The sequence below is a fragment of the Aulonocara sp. 'chitande type north' Nkhata Bay genome, linkage group LG7 (genome assembly GCF_057382095.1).
Source record: "Aulonocara sp. 'chitande type north' Nkhata Bay isolate Kocher_YH1m ecotype deep benthic linkage group LG7, A_spYH_male_GT1.1, whole genome shotgun sequence".
In the NCBI taxonomy this organism is placed as follows: domain Eukaryota; kingdom Metazoa; phylum Chordata; class Actinopteri; order Cichliformes; family Cichlidae; genus Aulonocara; species Aulonocara sp. 'chitande type north' Nkhata Bay.
Window position 1 is genome coordinate 63,787,975 of NC_141350.1, and position 13,188 is coordinate 63,801,162.

The following is a 13,188-nucleotide window of genomic DNA, read 5'->3' on the forward strand; positions in this document are numbered from 1 at the left end:
TGTTTTTTGGTGTTATGTCCTAAAATTTTCCATGTAATCTTTCTAAACTTAAAATGTAGTTTTCAGTGCCTAATAAAACTTACTGGTTCTTAATGATATGATATGTGTTTGTTTCCTGGAAGCATTAATCAATCTGGATGAAACTGAATTTAATAAACTGCCTAGGTCATCAGGATTATCAATACCTAAACAGCTTTTGGGAATTACACCCAAATCCTTACAAAGTATATTATATGTAGTACTGCTGTCAAAACGAATGGCATGATTACATATACCCTGCATGTAGGATTCTTGGAATTATGTGTCGGTGTTGGTGTCTGTAATTGATTACTTTGTGTTATACAATAAACCTGTTGTCATGGTCCGCGGCCCGGCGTCTGAGGTGCTGATGGGATGCCCACTCCCGTGGGCGTGGCCGCTGACTCCACACCTGCATCCCATCCCAGGCGATCACCAGGTGGACCATTTAATCCTGCCCAGCCTGCTGCTCCACGCCAGTCCGTAATCGTCCTTCAGCGGTAACGCACACCTACGGGAAAGTCCTTAGGCAATCCTATCCGTGTGAACTAGTACTAACTCTGCCTTGTATACCCAGATCACTGCTCGGCGTGTTTTGAGTCACCAGCCTGTCCACCTGCCTGTCCAGAATTTGGATCACGATCAACCCCAGCCGCCTCGCCCTTTCTGGAGCTTCTCCCCACGGACCCTCACCCCTCCCTCCGGTTCCCTTGGCCCCGCTATCATCGTAAGACGCGTACACTACCTCCCCTCGTATGCTGCCGGTTTACCCGCACCCCAATAATCCTTTTTTCTTTTTCTGTTTCAGCCTCCCACGGTCCCGCTCTCGGCGTTTCCTGCGCGATTCTTCTCCCGGTCCCTCGGTTTCTCTGGTTCCGTGCGTTTTCTCCCTTCTACTCTCCCGGGACACTCTCAGTTATAATAAAGTTTATTTTTTTCTCTCGTACCGCTGTGTGTGTGTTCTGCTCCTGGGTCCAGCTTGTGTGTTGAACTTCGGTTCTTGACACCTGTAGCTTGTAATAAAGAACAGCAATGAATATATGCATTTATTATTGATTTGTTTGGTTATGAACAGGAGTTTTTGTTACAGTAATATAAAGAATATATATAAGAATATAAAAAAAAACATGATAAATTAATATACATGTCTGTGTGTTCATACAAGTTTTTTTTCCAACTCTTGTGTGAAAACACAGTTTGTTTTTATAGTTTAGTTTTTAGTTGAATTTTTTAAAGTAGATTTTTTCCTTTTCGTCTTTGTGGGTTCTCTGGTTTCCTTACACTTTGTTATTTGAGTCTCATGTTCATGTATTTGTTAGGTTTTTCTTCATTTGCTGGAATTACTGGCTTTCTCCATTAATCAGCTGATGTTTTCTTTCTGTAAAGTTCACCCACTCTTTTAGTTTTGATTATAATAATATTGTTTATACCTTTGTCTAGGTTCTATCCCATTTCCACTTTCCTCCATACCTTCCCCTTTTGAAGTCCCCCCACCCAGATTGCTCTTGTGCTCAGTTGTCATCTCTCACTTGTTGCAGGCAATTTTATCATTCTGTAGTTTTAAAAAAATATATTTTACACCTTCCTTAACAAGCCATCATTCTAGTTACACAAGAAAATAATTCCAATTAATGCAAATCAGTACTATGAAAGAATGTGTGTGACTTGGGGGGGGGGGGACCCTTTGTGTTCCCAATTAGATGCCACACCATGAAAGCAACATTTTTTCCTTTGCAAAATAAGGTAGTTTGTCTTTCCCAATGTGATTTGTGGTTTGCGAAAATCTTGAAAAGGTCGCTCAATAAATCTTCAGATTATGTGTTGCTGTTCATACCGATGGCTGTTTGTGTGTGTTTGGAGAGGTGTGTTGCAACCTTACCATTACATTCCTTCAGCCATACACCTATACACCTTACTAGTCTCTATGGTAACTAATGTCCTGAATGGAGACAGTGCACTCCATTTTTTTCTGAAGTCTACCTCTCTTTCACATTCCACTTGGTGATTAGGCATCACTTTCTTCAGTACTGCTAGTTCTTTGTGTGCTGCACTGTGTTGAAGGTTTCTAATATTAATAGCCTAATGACATGATCCTGTCCACCCCTAATGCATGTCTGATGTCTCCTGTGCTTTTAGAGCCTGTTATCCACAGAGCCACAAATTGAGGTGAGAGAGAATAAGGCGTTGTAACATCTCTTACAACGGGGCACTGTAAAAAGAAACTACTCACAGATGGAGACATGGTGGGAATCCCCTTGTTTGCAAAACTAATCCAAAGCATAACTTTCCATTTACACAAGCTAGGCTGCAGAAAAAAGGAGTATTAAAAAGGCATGACTAAGCACTGAAATGGGCATGAAAAGTGTCTTAAGCATCACTGTATTTGTAATGCCCCTGAATTTCCTGTGATTTTAGCACCGCAGTGTGAAGATTGTGCCGTAAGCTAAATTCAATTCAATTCAATTTTATTTATATAGCCAAATCACAACAACAGTCGCCTCAGGGTGCTTTATATTGTAAGTTAGACCCTACAATAATACATACAGAGAAAAACCCAACAATCAAATGACCCCCTATGCGCAAGCACTTTGGTGACAGTGGGAAGGAAAAACTCCCTTTTAACAGGAAGAAACCTCCGGCAGAACCAGGCTCAGGGAGGGGCGGGGCCATCTGCTGTGAGTGGTTGGGGTGAGAGAAGGAAAACAGGATTAAGACATGCTGTGGAAGAGAGACAGAGGTTAATAACAGATATGATTCAATGCAGAGAGGTCTATTAACACATAGTGAGTGAGAAAGGTGACTGAAAAGTAAACTCAATGCATCATGGGAATCCCCCGGCAGCCTACGTCTATTGCAGCATAACTAAGGGAGGATTCAGGGTCACCTGATCCAGCCCTAACTATATGCTTTAGCAAAAAGGAAAGTTTTAAGCCTAATCTTAAAAGTAGAGATAGTGTCTGTCTCCCGAATCCAAACTGGGAGCTGGTTCCACAGAAGAGGGGCCTGAAAACTGAAGGCTCTCCCTCCCATTCTACTTTTAAATACTCTAGGAGTTAGTGGCAGTTGTGAGTATGTGCACATGCTTTACTAAAGTGGAAAAAGGTACAGTTCTTGCAAAGTGGGATTCATGTGAAAATATCAGGATGGTACTGTTGAGTTTATTGACTTGTAAACAATGTAAAATTTTAGTTTCAGCACTACGGACAGCTCTGGGGGTTACAGTATACTTAATGTGACCACATAGTCAGCTAACATACAGGTACAACACTCCAACACACATATATGCTAATAAGTGCAAAGTAGCACCTAAGTGCCAAAAAACTGGAACAAACTTCTGGAGCAGTCCCCCACACAACTGATTATATCATTTGTCAGAAAATGCCATTAAAATGTTCCAAAAGACACAAATGTAAATGAGAGGTTCAGTTCAGTGACGCCAGCAAGCAGACACAGAAGAGCTCTGTGCCTCTAATTCCAGCATCCATGTTATAAAAGAGCAAACTGTCGGTGATGGCCAAAACAGTTTGTATACCAGATGGTAAACATGCTTTTAAATGCAGTAAACTGTGTATTTTAAAATGGGAGTCTATGGAGATGCACTCACTTTTGGAGGAAGCCTTAAGTGGCCATTAAAGGAATGATGAGCATTTGTATGGAATGATTCATTCTTTCCACCTTATGAATGTAAGTCCCGCTGTTCTCTTTATTGGCACAGTTGCCCAACTTCGTCTGTCTTGTGGTATTGGACAAAAGGGGTAACAAGGTGTAACGCATTATAAATTAGAGGCTTATGGTAATCAGATTAATCAGTAGTCAGATTACTTTCTATTCATTGTAATGCTATACTTTTGCTTTAGTCAGTTTTTTATTTACACTTTCCAATAAACACTGATAAAAAACATTTTTATTTGCAATACAAAAGTGGAAAAAAAGTCTGACACATTTTATGCGTTTGCCTCCAACTATTTGGTTCACAGCTGAAATAGCTGTATCCAGGAGCATGCCAGGGTCAGCTAGTGTGAGCGCAGAGAGAGGACAGCGTTCAATTTTTGGAAGCTACTGAAAGCCATCAATCTGGTGGAAATTAACTTGTTGTTGGTTATGTGGTTGAGAAAACGGCACAACTCTCTATGCAGTGAGTGACATACAAAATCATACTGTTATGTGATCATACAACCAACACGTGTGTGCTATTTTTGTTAATAAACTCATATTAAACCAGTAGGTCACATTGTGACATAACAGAGTACTTTGTAATGGCAGAAACACTGTAATTTAAGATTTAAAGAGTAACATAACAGTATGCAAAGATTTCATCAAAGCTTTATTTACAGAAAACAGCTGACTGATGATGCTGGGAACAAGGCAAGAACTTTGAGACAGAGCATACACGGTTGAAAGCAAAACAGTGAATTCATTTCATACTTCAGTCTATCAGTATTATTGAAATATTATTGTATGTGCTTTTATATGTGCCAGTGTAAGCATTTAAAGTTAAATTATCTACACAGCAAATGGAATTTTATACTTTATATAAATCTTGCAAGATGTCAAACTTCAAACTATCTCTCAGTTTACCATCCAGGAAACAAAGAGCTATGAGGCTGATGAGAGCTGACTTAGTGCAGTGGAACAAAAAAGTGAAAGCATCTCCACATTATTCTGGGATTTATTTTGTGTTGGCAGATATACTCACTGCCCTTCCCTGAGCCTGGTTCTGCCTGAGGTTCCCTCCCGTTCAAAATGAGTTTTTCCTTCCCTCTGTCGCCAAAGTGCTTGCTCAAGGGGATTATATGATTGTTGGGGTTTCAACCTTACAATGTTAAGCACCTCGCAGTATCTGTTGTGATTGGGCATTATATGAATTGAACTGAACAAAGCACAAGGGACAACTGAGACATTATATACATACCAGGTAATTAGGGAGATGGGAAACACCAGGGAAGACAGCTGCAACAAATCAGGATAAACAAGACACAGGAAGTCAAACTCAGTGTAAAGCACACAAGACATGAGACTATCAAAATAAAAAAGGAACTAAAACACGCGCACACACACAGACCCAAGGACAAAAATGGAGATATCAAAGGCAAAAGCAGACAATCAGGGAGGCAGAACACAGTGAGACAAGGTAATGAAGTTGCCAGTGAGTGTGAGAAGACAAAATAGAAACATCCATCCGCTTATCCTTTTTTTCAGGGTCACAGGGGGCGCTGGAACCTATCCCAGCTGTGAGGGTGAGAGGCAGGGTACACCCTGGAAAGGTCGCCAGTCTGTCGCAGGGCTAACACAGAGAGACAGAAACCATTTGCGCTCACATTCATTCCTGCATTCACACCTATGGGCAATTTGGATTAATCAGTTAACCTATCCCCGCAAACTGCATGTCTTTGGACGATGGGAGGAAGCTGGAGTACCCAGAGGGAACCCACGCAAACACGGGGAGAACATGCAAACTCCACACAGAAAGACCCCGGCCTGATGGTGGAATTGAACGCGGGACCTTCTTGCTGTGCGGCAACAGTGCTAACCACCGTGCCAACCACCGTGCCACCATGCTGCCAAATAGACACATAAACCTCCTATTTCCATTGTTCTCACAATAACCTGTAATTAATATCTTAGCCTGAGGTTGACACAACATTCACTTTGACTCGTGGCAGCAGGTACCATCCTGGTAATGAAATTTTTAGAAGGGGAGCCATGGGAAGTCAGATGACCCACAGAGTGAGAGAGAAACAGATGAGGGGAAAGAGTGCGATAAAACAAAGGTCAGGGACCAATAGTGAAATAATGTTAGGAACAAAGGGAGCTTTGGCACGTAGCAGATTATTTCTTTTGCATTCTGAATGATGGCGAGTCATACTGTGAGGAAAAAATAAATGCAAAGGACACTAGGATCTACTGTATTGCTAGCTGTTCTGCAGTAAGGCTGCCTTGAACTGAGCATTTCCACAACTGCCTATGCTGATGTTATGCAGATGTATGCATATGGTACTCACCGTTATATTGATAGTAAACAAAACAAAAAGCCAGATTTTTTTTTTTTTAATCTGATACAAACTGTCTAGACACAGTACTAAAAACCAAAAATATCACTGTAATGGCAAAGCGGGTGAAAGGTTAAAGCATTTATTCAGTTACTCTTGAATATTTGTCACACAATCTCTCTCTCTCTCTCTCTCTCTCTTTCTCTGTATGTATTTAAGTGTTTTGTTACAGGGAGCAGTAATTTCCTGGAGTCTTGTCAACAGATTCACCAATTTGTTGTGACTGCTCTGGCCTGTCTAAACAACTGCTAAACTAAAAGGGCATCAACCAGGAATGTGTGCTTTAAATGTACTCTAAAAAGTAGGAAATAGGAAAAACTGCAACTCTGTGTGCAACTGCAAGGAAGCCTAACGCCTTAGAAATACTGACTTGGGTACCTTCTGTGCTAGCTTAGCTGTTTCACCATGTTTCATATTTCATATTTATTTCAGTCTGTGCACACAGTTCAAAAGCTATTCTTTACCATACAGTCATTAACGTGGCATTTGGCAAGAGTAAATAGTGCTATTCTGTGCATATGAATTATTACTAAATGACAAATTGTGACTATCCATAGATGACCAATTTCAAAACCAAATATTCAAGATAACATAACCATCTCAAAATAACATTAAAAAAACACGGCGTCTGTGATATATTAGAAGGAATATCCTTTCTATGTCGTCCATCTATAGTTCTACTCTTGTAGTTTAAACAGCAGGCTTATTAGTTTTCATCTTCCACTTTACAACCCAGTTATTGTCTGCCACCCCTTTAAATGGAAATGCAATCAATACACACTCTCCTCAATACTGTGTTGCTCTCATTCTGTTGCTCATTCTGTACAACTTTCTCATGCTTGATCTCGTCAGATCTTACAACTGAGTACAAACTGTGTCTGCTACCTTGACATTGTCTGCGTTTTTGACACTGATTCAGTCTGATGAAAGTCAGGTGAGTCTCATAGATCCTGAGAACACCAGATGATGTAAAATATATTTAAATATATTTTACATCATTAAATATATTTTCACCTACTGATCAGAAGGTTAGTGGTTCGATCCCTGGCTCCTCCAGTCTGCATGTCAAGGGTGAGAATGTGTGTGGCTGTAGTTAAGAAGCACTCAGTTTAGAGAAAGTGTGTGAATGTGGCATGTTGTATAGAGCACATTCAGTGTCTGAACAGAGTTTCGTCATGTTACTTTTGCACTATCATGTTACATGGCTTGATTAACCCTGGAGAAACCATGGGGTCAAATTTGACCCCATGGTTTCCCTAGTAAACCAATGGGGTCGGCTCTGACCCCATGGGTTCTCCAGGGTTATGGTACACATTAGGCTGACATCTGGGGCCAGAGCTGAACACACTGCTGGCACAGGGCCAAATTTATTAATTTGTTGTTTTAGTGAAAAATCCAATTTAAATAGAAATCTCTCATTTAAGAGAAAATTGGGAGGCCAGATTACAGCTCGTTCATCATTGGTGAAATAAATGGACTGGTATTTATTTTGCACTACTATAATTCTCGTTCACACTCATACTCACACTTCACATGATGCATCAAGGGCAACTAAGGGTGCACTACCTCGCCCAAGGATATTTCAGCATGCAGACCGGAGGAGTCAGGGTGCAATCCACTGACCTTTTGATAGGTAGACAACCTGCTCTGCCACCTGAACCACAGCGGCTTCTGATTTCCACTTAGAGCTGATTTCATACATATACTCTGTGTTGTGAAAAACAGGTCAGGTTAAAACCATTTTCTACATAACACACAACACATTAAAATATCAAAATATTATCAAAACACTGTTCCCTAAATTAGACAGCGCCTCCATACAGTGTCGCAAGAGGTAGGAGGCAGGACACAGAAAAACCACTTGCAAGCTGTGAATCACATTGCTGCAAATCAGTGCATGCAGACATGAGATGGACTTTTTATAGTGGTAGCAGTATATCAATGAATAATGACAAAAAATATGAAAGAATTGGATAGGTACCTTTATACACAGTTTGTGTACATTTTTTAAAAAAACGTTCAAATCACTGTTACTGTTACTTAAAGGTTTAAAGAAGAATTAAAAAGTTCAGCACTCATCTTGATTAGGTACGGCCCACGAGGGTATTTGTAGTGTTGTTTTCCAGGCAAACACACATATCTTGATTAAGAGGGAGTTTTTGTCACCACCCTTCTTAATTCCTATGATTCTGTTTTAAAAGTATGTAATGATGATCGTTGATCTGTTTTCCTCATCGAAGTAGCATTTTGTATTTTAGATACGCAAGCTCAGACTTGAACCATCATCTGTTTGCATTTGTTCAGTCTATTGTTTTATAATTGTCCATTCATTTACATGACTCAATTGAAATCTTGAAAAAAGACTATTGTACATTCACAATGAACTTTGCAGAAATTAAATTAGCTTCTTTTTTAACTAAAAGAAAAATCTACTGGATGTTTACTTTAGAAATGAGAATGTCGAAATGTCAATGAAAACTCAATTTTAAAGACTACCAATGACATGATGGACATTTCTTTCCAGCTGTCTGCCTCCCGTACTGCTCAGTGTAAGCTGTATCCTGATGGAACCTGTCTGCACTGGCTGGCATTAAATCTCATCATCTGCTAAACACAAAGACTGGTAGGAAAGGTCAAGAGACAGAGGGTGGTGGGAAGCTGGCATCACTCAATCAATCACTCAGACACACATACACACACATTCAAGAACACACACTAGTGCACACTAGAAGTAACATACATGGCGGAATACACATAGATGTTGCATATGTGCATGCACACAAACCTACCCAGCTTTTGCTATGGTGCTTACATGTATTTAAAGACACTGTTAAAGTCAGACGATGTAAATGAATGCATAGCTCATATGCACACATGCATAGAAAAGTATAAACCCATACAGTATAAATGAGCAAACATACTGCAAACATGCTCCTTTCTTACATAAATACAGACTCATACAGAGAAACATGCACACACACACACACACACACACACACACACAAAGCTCTAGGGATTACTTCTGGCAGCCCTGAATGCAAACTCAGATGTCTTGCTGTGACTCTATGGATATTTTATAGGACTCCTGCGCAAATTGTAATGAATCTTTCATGAGGTTACATCGCATTGTGTGTTTATGTGTGGTTGGGCTGTGTGGGCCCACACGAATGTGTCGTGCACAACCAGAAGATTATAAAGTCGTGGTTAAGAGAAATGAGATCCACTTAAACAGGGCAAGAACCATTACCTTACTTCACCTCACATACCTAATTTTAAAAAAGATTAAATTCCAGCATTGAACTAAATATGCTATGCCTGTTGTTATTGTCTGTGTCATGTTGTCAGTTTTTTTATGCATTGTTATGTGACAATGAGAGCTAAGAAACATCTGGAGCCCAGTATCATATATGTGTACAAAAAAAAGTCAAAAAAGCTGATTATGATTTAAAAATGTAATAAAAGAATCTTCATATCTGCCTATAATGTGGGTTCAGCAGGGGTAATATTAGGTGAAAGAGATCCTGAATAATTATTTCACTTTCACTTTATTTCTAAAGCACTTTAGTGCTGTACAGAAATAAAAAATAGAAAAATGATAGAACAAGAATAAAAGAATATATCAGTAGAGGTACATACAAAGGGCAAGAAGAAATCGAAAGCATTACATAATCCTTTCAAATAATTAAGCGCTTCACTGTGTTACACTCCAATAAAGTGAATGACAGTGTTTGTCTTTGCTGAAATAAATTACTAGTGATGAAACAGTGAACGATATATGATAGGTAATTTGTCAAATCGTTCATGCAGCGTTAACAGTAAAAAATAATAATAATAATTAGGAAGGAATAAATAGCAAAAAGCTCTTACAATATGAGATTGAGTTGATTATGTGTAATTTTTTTATATTTTGATCATAACTTCTCTCTTTGAGATAACGAAGAGTATACCTCTTAAGATATTCCAGATGGAACCATCCAAGAAAGAAAAAGCTGTTAAAGTGCTTGTGACCTATAGACATGCAACAATAAACCATGATTTGGAGTCACTAATGGGCAATGTTTTATTTTTTACAGCATGCAAGCCCCCAAAAACCGTGGTAACCACAGCAATGAGTAGGAGCCTCATTATTACCACTGCACCACACAGAGGATTTAGCAGCAGGCTGTTATTATAGACCACAGGTGAAGTGGTGGGGGGAGTGGGTGTTTGACATGGGGGTGTGGTGTTAAGGGCCAGTGCCTACTGTCGGGTTGTACTGTGCTGTAGTATTGTGTGTATTCTTTTTATGATGTGGCGCCATCTCATGGTTAAAACCTGTAATGATGACAGCATGATATAGTGTTGGTGTTTTTTCACAAATAGGTTGGGTAGAAAAAAAAATTTTCTGTCTTAACATGTTAGAAAGCTCTCCTCTATCATCTTTTATTGCTCGCATGTAGTTGATACTCTAACCAGACCTCTGCGTTCCATGCAGCCCAGATCGGGTGTTTGAGAAAGCTGATAGCCAGATGTTGTCTGTCACCACAAAAGCCAAGAAAACAGTTTCACGTGCCTCTGAAAGGCAGCCAATGGAGACTTGTGGAAAAACAGCAGCTAAGCAAGAATTATCTGGCAGCGATAACATTTGGACCTAAATCAGTCAGAATATTACATGGATCAACAGGGATGGGAGCAAGGGCAGAAACCTCGCAGCTGAAATAGTTTAAACTTGGAACCACACAGTAAGATATCTTAAAGGAAGATGTCTTAAAAGCTTATCATTAATATGTCTGCATGATAAGTGGCATTGATTTAAAGTTTTCCAGAGCAGCACTTACATCAGGAAATGTTAATGACATATAATTATAGCGTAATTTTAACAATTGAGGGTAAAGAAAATTGAAGCCAATACAGAAGTGAGGCTGGCTACAAAAGTGAGTTAATCCCCAAAACTCCCAATTTACAGCTAATTAGCTTATAGCTAATTTCCATCCTTCGTATTCATCTGGAGTGATTTTTTATTTTATTTTAAATAACTCACCTGTTTAGGTAGATCTCAACACAGACACCTGTAGCCACTAACTGTGTGCCTCACATTTGCTAATCTCAAACGTGTTTGTGGTGCAAATGAGTTTTACAGCATTTTTCATGGAGTTATCTGGCAACCAGTGAGCCCTCGATTTTGGTGATTTCAGTTACTCAAGTATTTTATTTTTTGTTACTAATTGGCAGCGATCTGTGTGTTCCATCTATAAAAGCATCTTGGTAACAAAGCTCATTGGCTGATAACTTAACACTCCGCCTTCTCGTCCTAATACGGTCATGAGGATAAGATGGCCATGATGCTAAAATGTGATGTAATGGTGGCTACTTCTATTTTCTGTACAGAATCTGATTTTTTTTTTTTTAAGTTGTAATGCGTGAAAGAGTTCAAAGTTTTGTTTTTAACCTAACTTTCCTTCATTTCTTCAGAATGTGGGCAAGGAGCTTGTCTTTATATTTATCATCACCAAAAGACTGCTACAGCCTAGAAATGATCCAAAGCATGACCTACATGGTGCCTGATGATAGACTAACAGCCTGTGTGGGGTGCACCTTTCCTTTTTGCTCAGTGGCACCTGTGACACATTCCAGCTTCCCTGTGACTATAAAATGGACAAGCAGTTAAGAGGATAGATGGATGGGTGGATGGCCTATGTGACAGCTGTATCTTTTTCTCCTTCTTCATCTTTCAGCTGCATCTTTAAAGGGTCACAGTATCATCTGCCTACATCTGGTTGGATTTATTTATTTATGATTTGCATATTTGATTTGACAAAGATTGTACACCCGATCCCCTTCCTGCAGCAAACCTCCCCTTTTATTGGAGGCTGGGCAAAGTAGGAGTACACAGGAATGTGGCCCCTCAGTGGCTGCCTTTGCATGACAATGGATAAGCCTTGTAATTCTGGACCCCTGTAGTGACCAGATCTCCAATCGTTGGCAGATTGTAAAAGGTATGTCATGTGCAGTGTGCAACCAAGCATGGCACAGGGTCAGGGGTTCAAGCTATGCTAAAACAAAGCAGTTCTATGAGACTGGAGGTGATGGTGCTAGTTGGCTCGTGTTTTATCACCACAAGATATCCCTGTAACACAAAACACATTTGTTATTTTGACATATTTTCACATATGGTAAATGGTAAATGGCCTGTATTTATATAGCGCTTTACTAGTCCCTAAGGACCCCAAAGCGCTTTACATATCCAGTCATCCACCCATTCACACACACATTCACACACTGGTGATGGCAAGCTACATTGTAGCCACAGCCACCCTGGGGCGCACTGACAGAGGCGAGGCTGCCGGACACTGGCACCACCGGGCCCTCTGACCACCACCAGTAGGCAACGGGTGAAGTGTCTTGCCCAAGGACACAAAAAATATCTTTGTTTGAGAGCTAAAAATGTTACCAATGTTAAAACCCTGGTTGTTTCCTAGCAGCAAGAAGATCCTGAGTTTGATTCCAGCAACTGGCCGGGTACTTTCTGTGTGGAGTTGTTGGGGGATGTTCTCCCCATGTTTGTGTTGGTCCTCTCCAGGTACTCCGACTTCCTCCCACAGTTCAAAGACATGCAGTTAATTGGTAAATCAAATTTTTCCATAGGTGTGAATGGTCGTTTGTCTCTATGTGTTAGACTGGCGAGCTGTCCGGGGTGTACCTGCCTCTCCTCTTATGGTAGCTGGCATTATCTCCAGCCCCCCTGACAACAATAAGTAGATGGAAATTAAAAGACAACTTTGTAATTATTGTTTTGTATCAGTATATTCAAATAAAGCCTGTAAATCCTGCCTGTAAAATACAATTTGTGTGTTTATGAATGAGTTTAGTATAAATGGCGGTTGTCCTCATACTTCAGAAATATTTACAGACAGGTTATAGAGCACTGATTTGGTTAATATATCCAACTGGTAACTTTATTGGGTCATGGTTTGCTCTGTGGGAGAACTGAGGACGTGTCAGTGGGCCATCTGGAGAGTATTACAATGGAAAAAATGTTGGATTGACCAATGGGGTATAAACTGTCGGGGTTATTTCTAGCGCTCACTGTCTCTCTTTCTCCCCCTCCTCTGTTGGATGGTTCTCTCATACCTTAAATGCA

The 13,188-nt window shown here is 40.0% G+C and overlaps 1 long non-coding RNA gene across 1 annotated transcript; it reads left to right on the forward strand.

The window, feature by feature from the left end:
* Positions 1-324: 324 nt before the first annotated feature.
* On the forward strand, positions 325-942 carry LOC147326594 (uncharacterized). Its single transcript, XR_015130619.1, has 3 exons — positions 325-518; positions 596-745; positions 827-942. It is a non-coding gene; the product is annotated as an uncharacterized LOC147326594 (long non-coding RNA).
* The last annotated feature ends 12,246 nt before the right edge of the window (positions 943-13,188 follow it).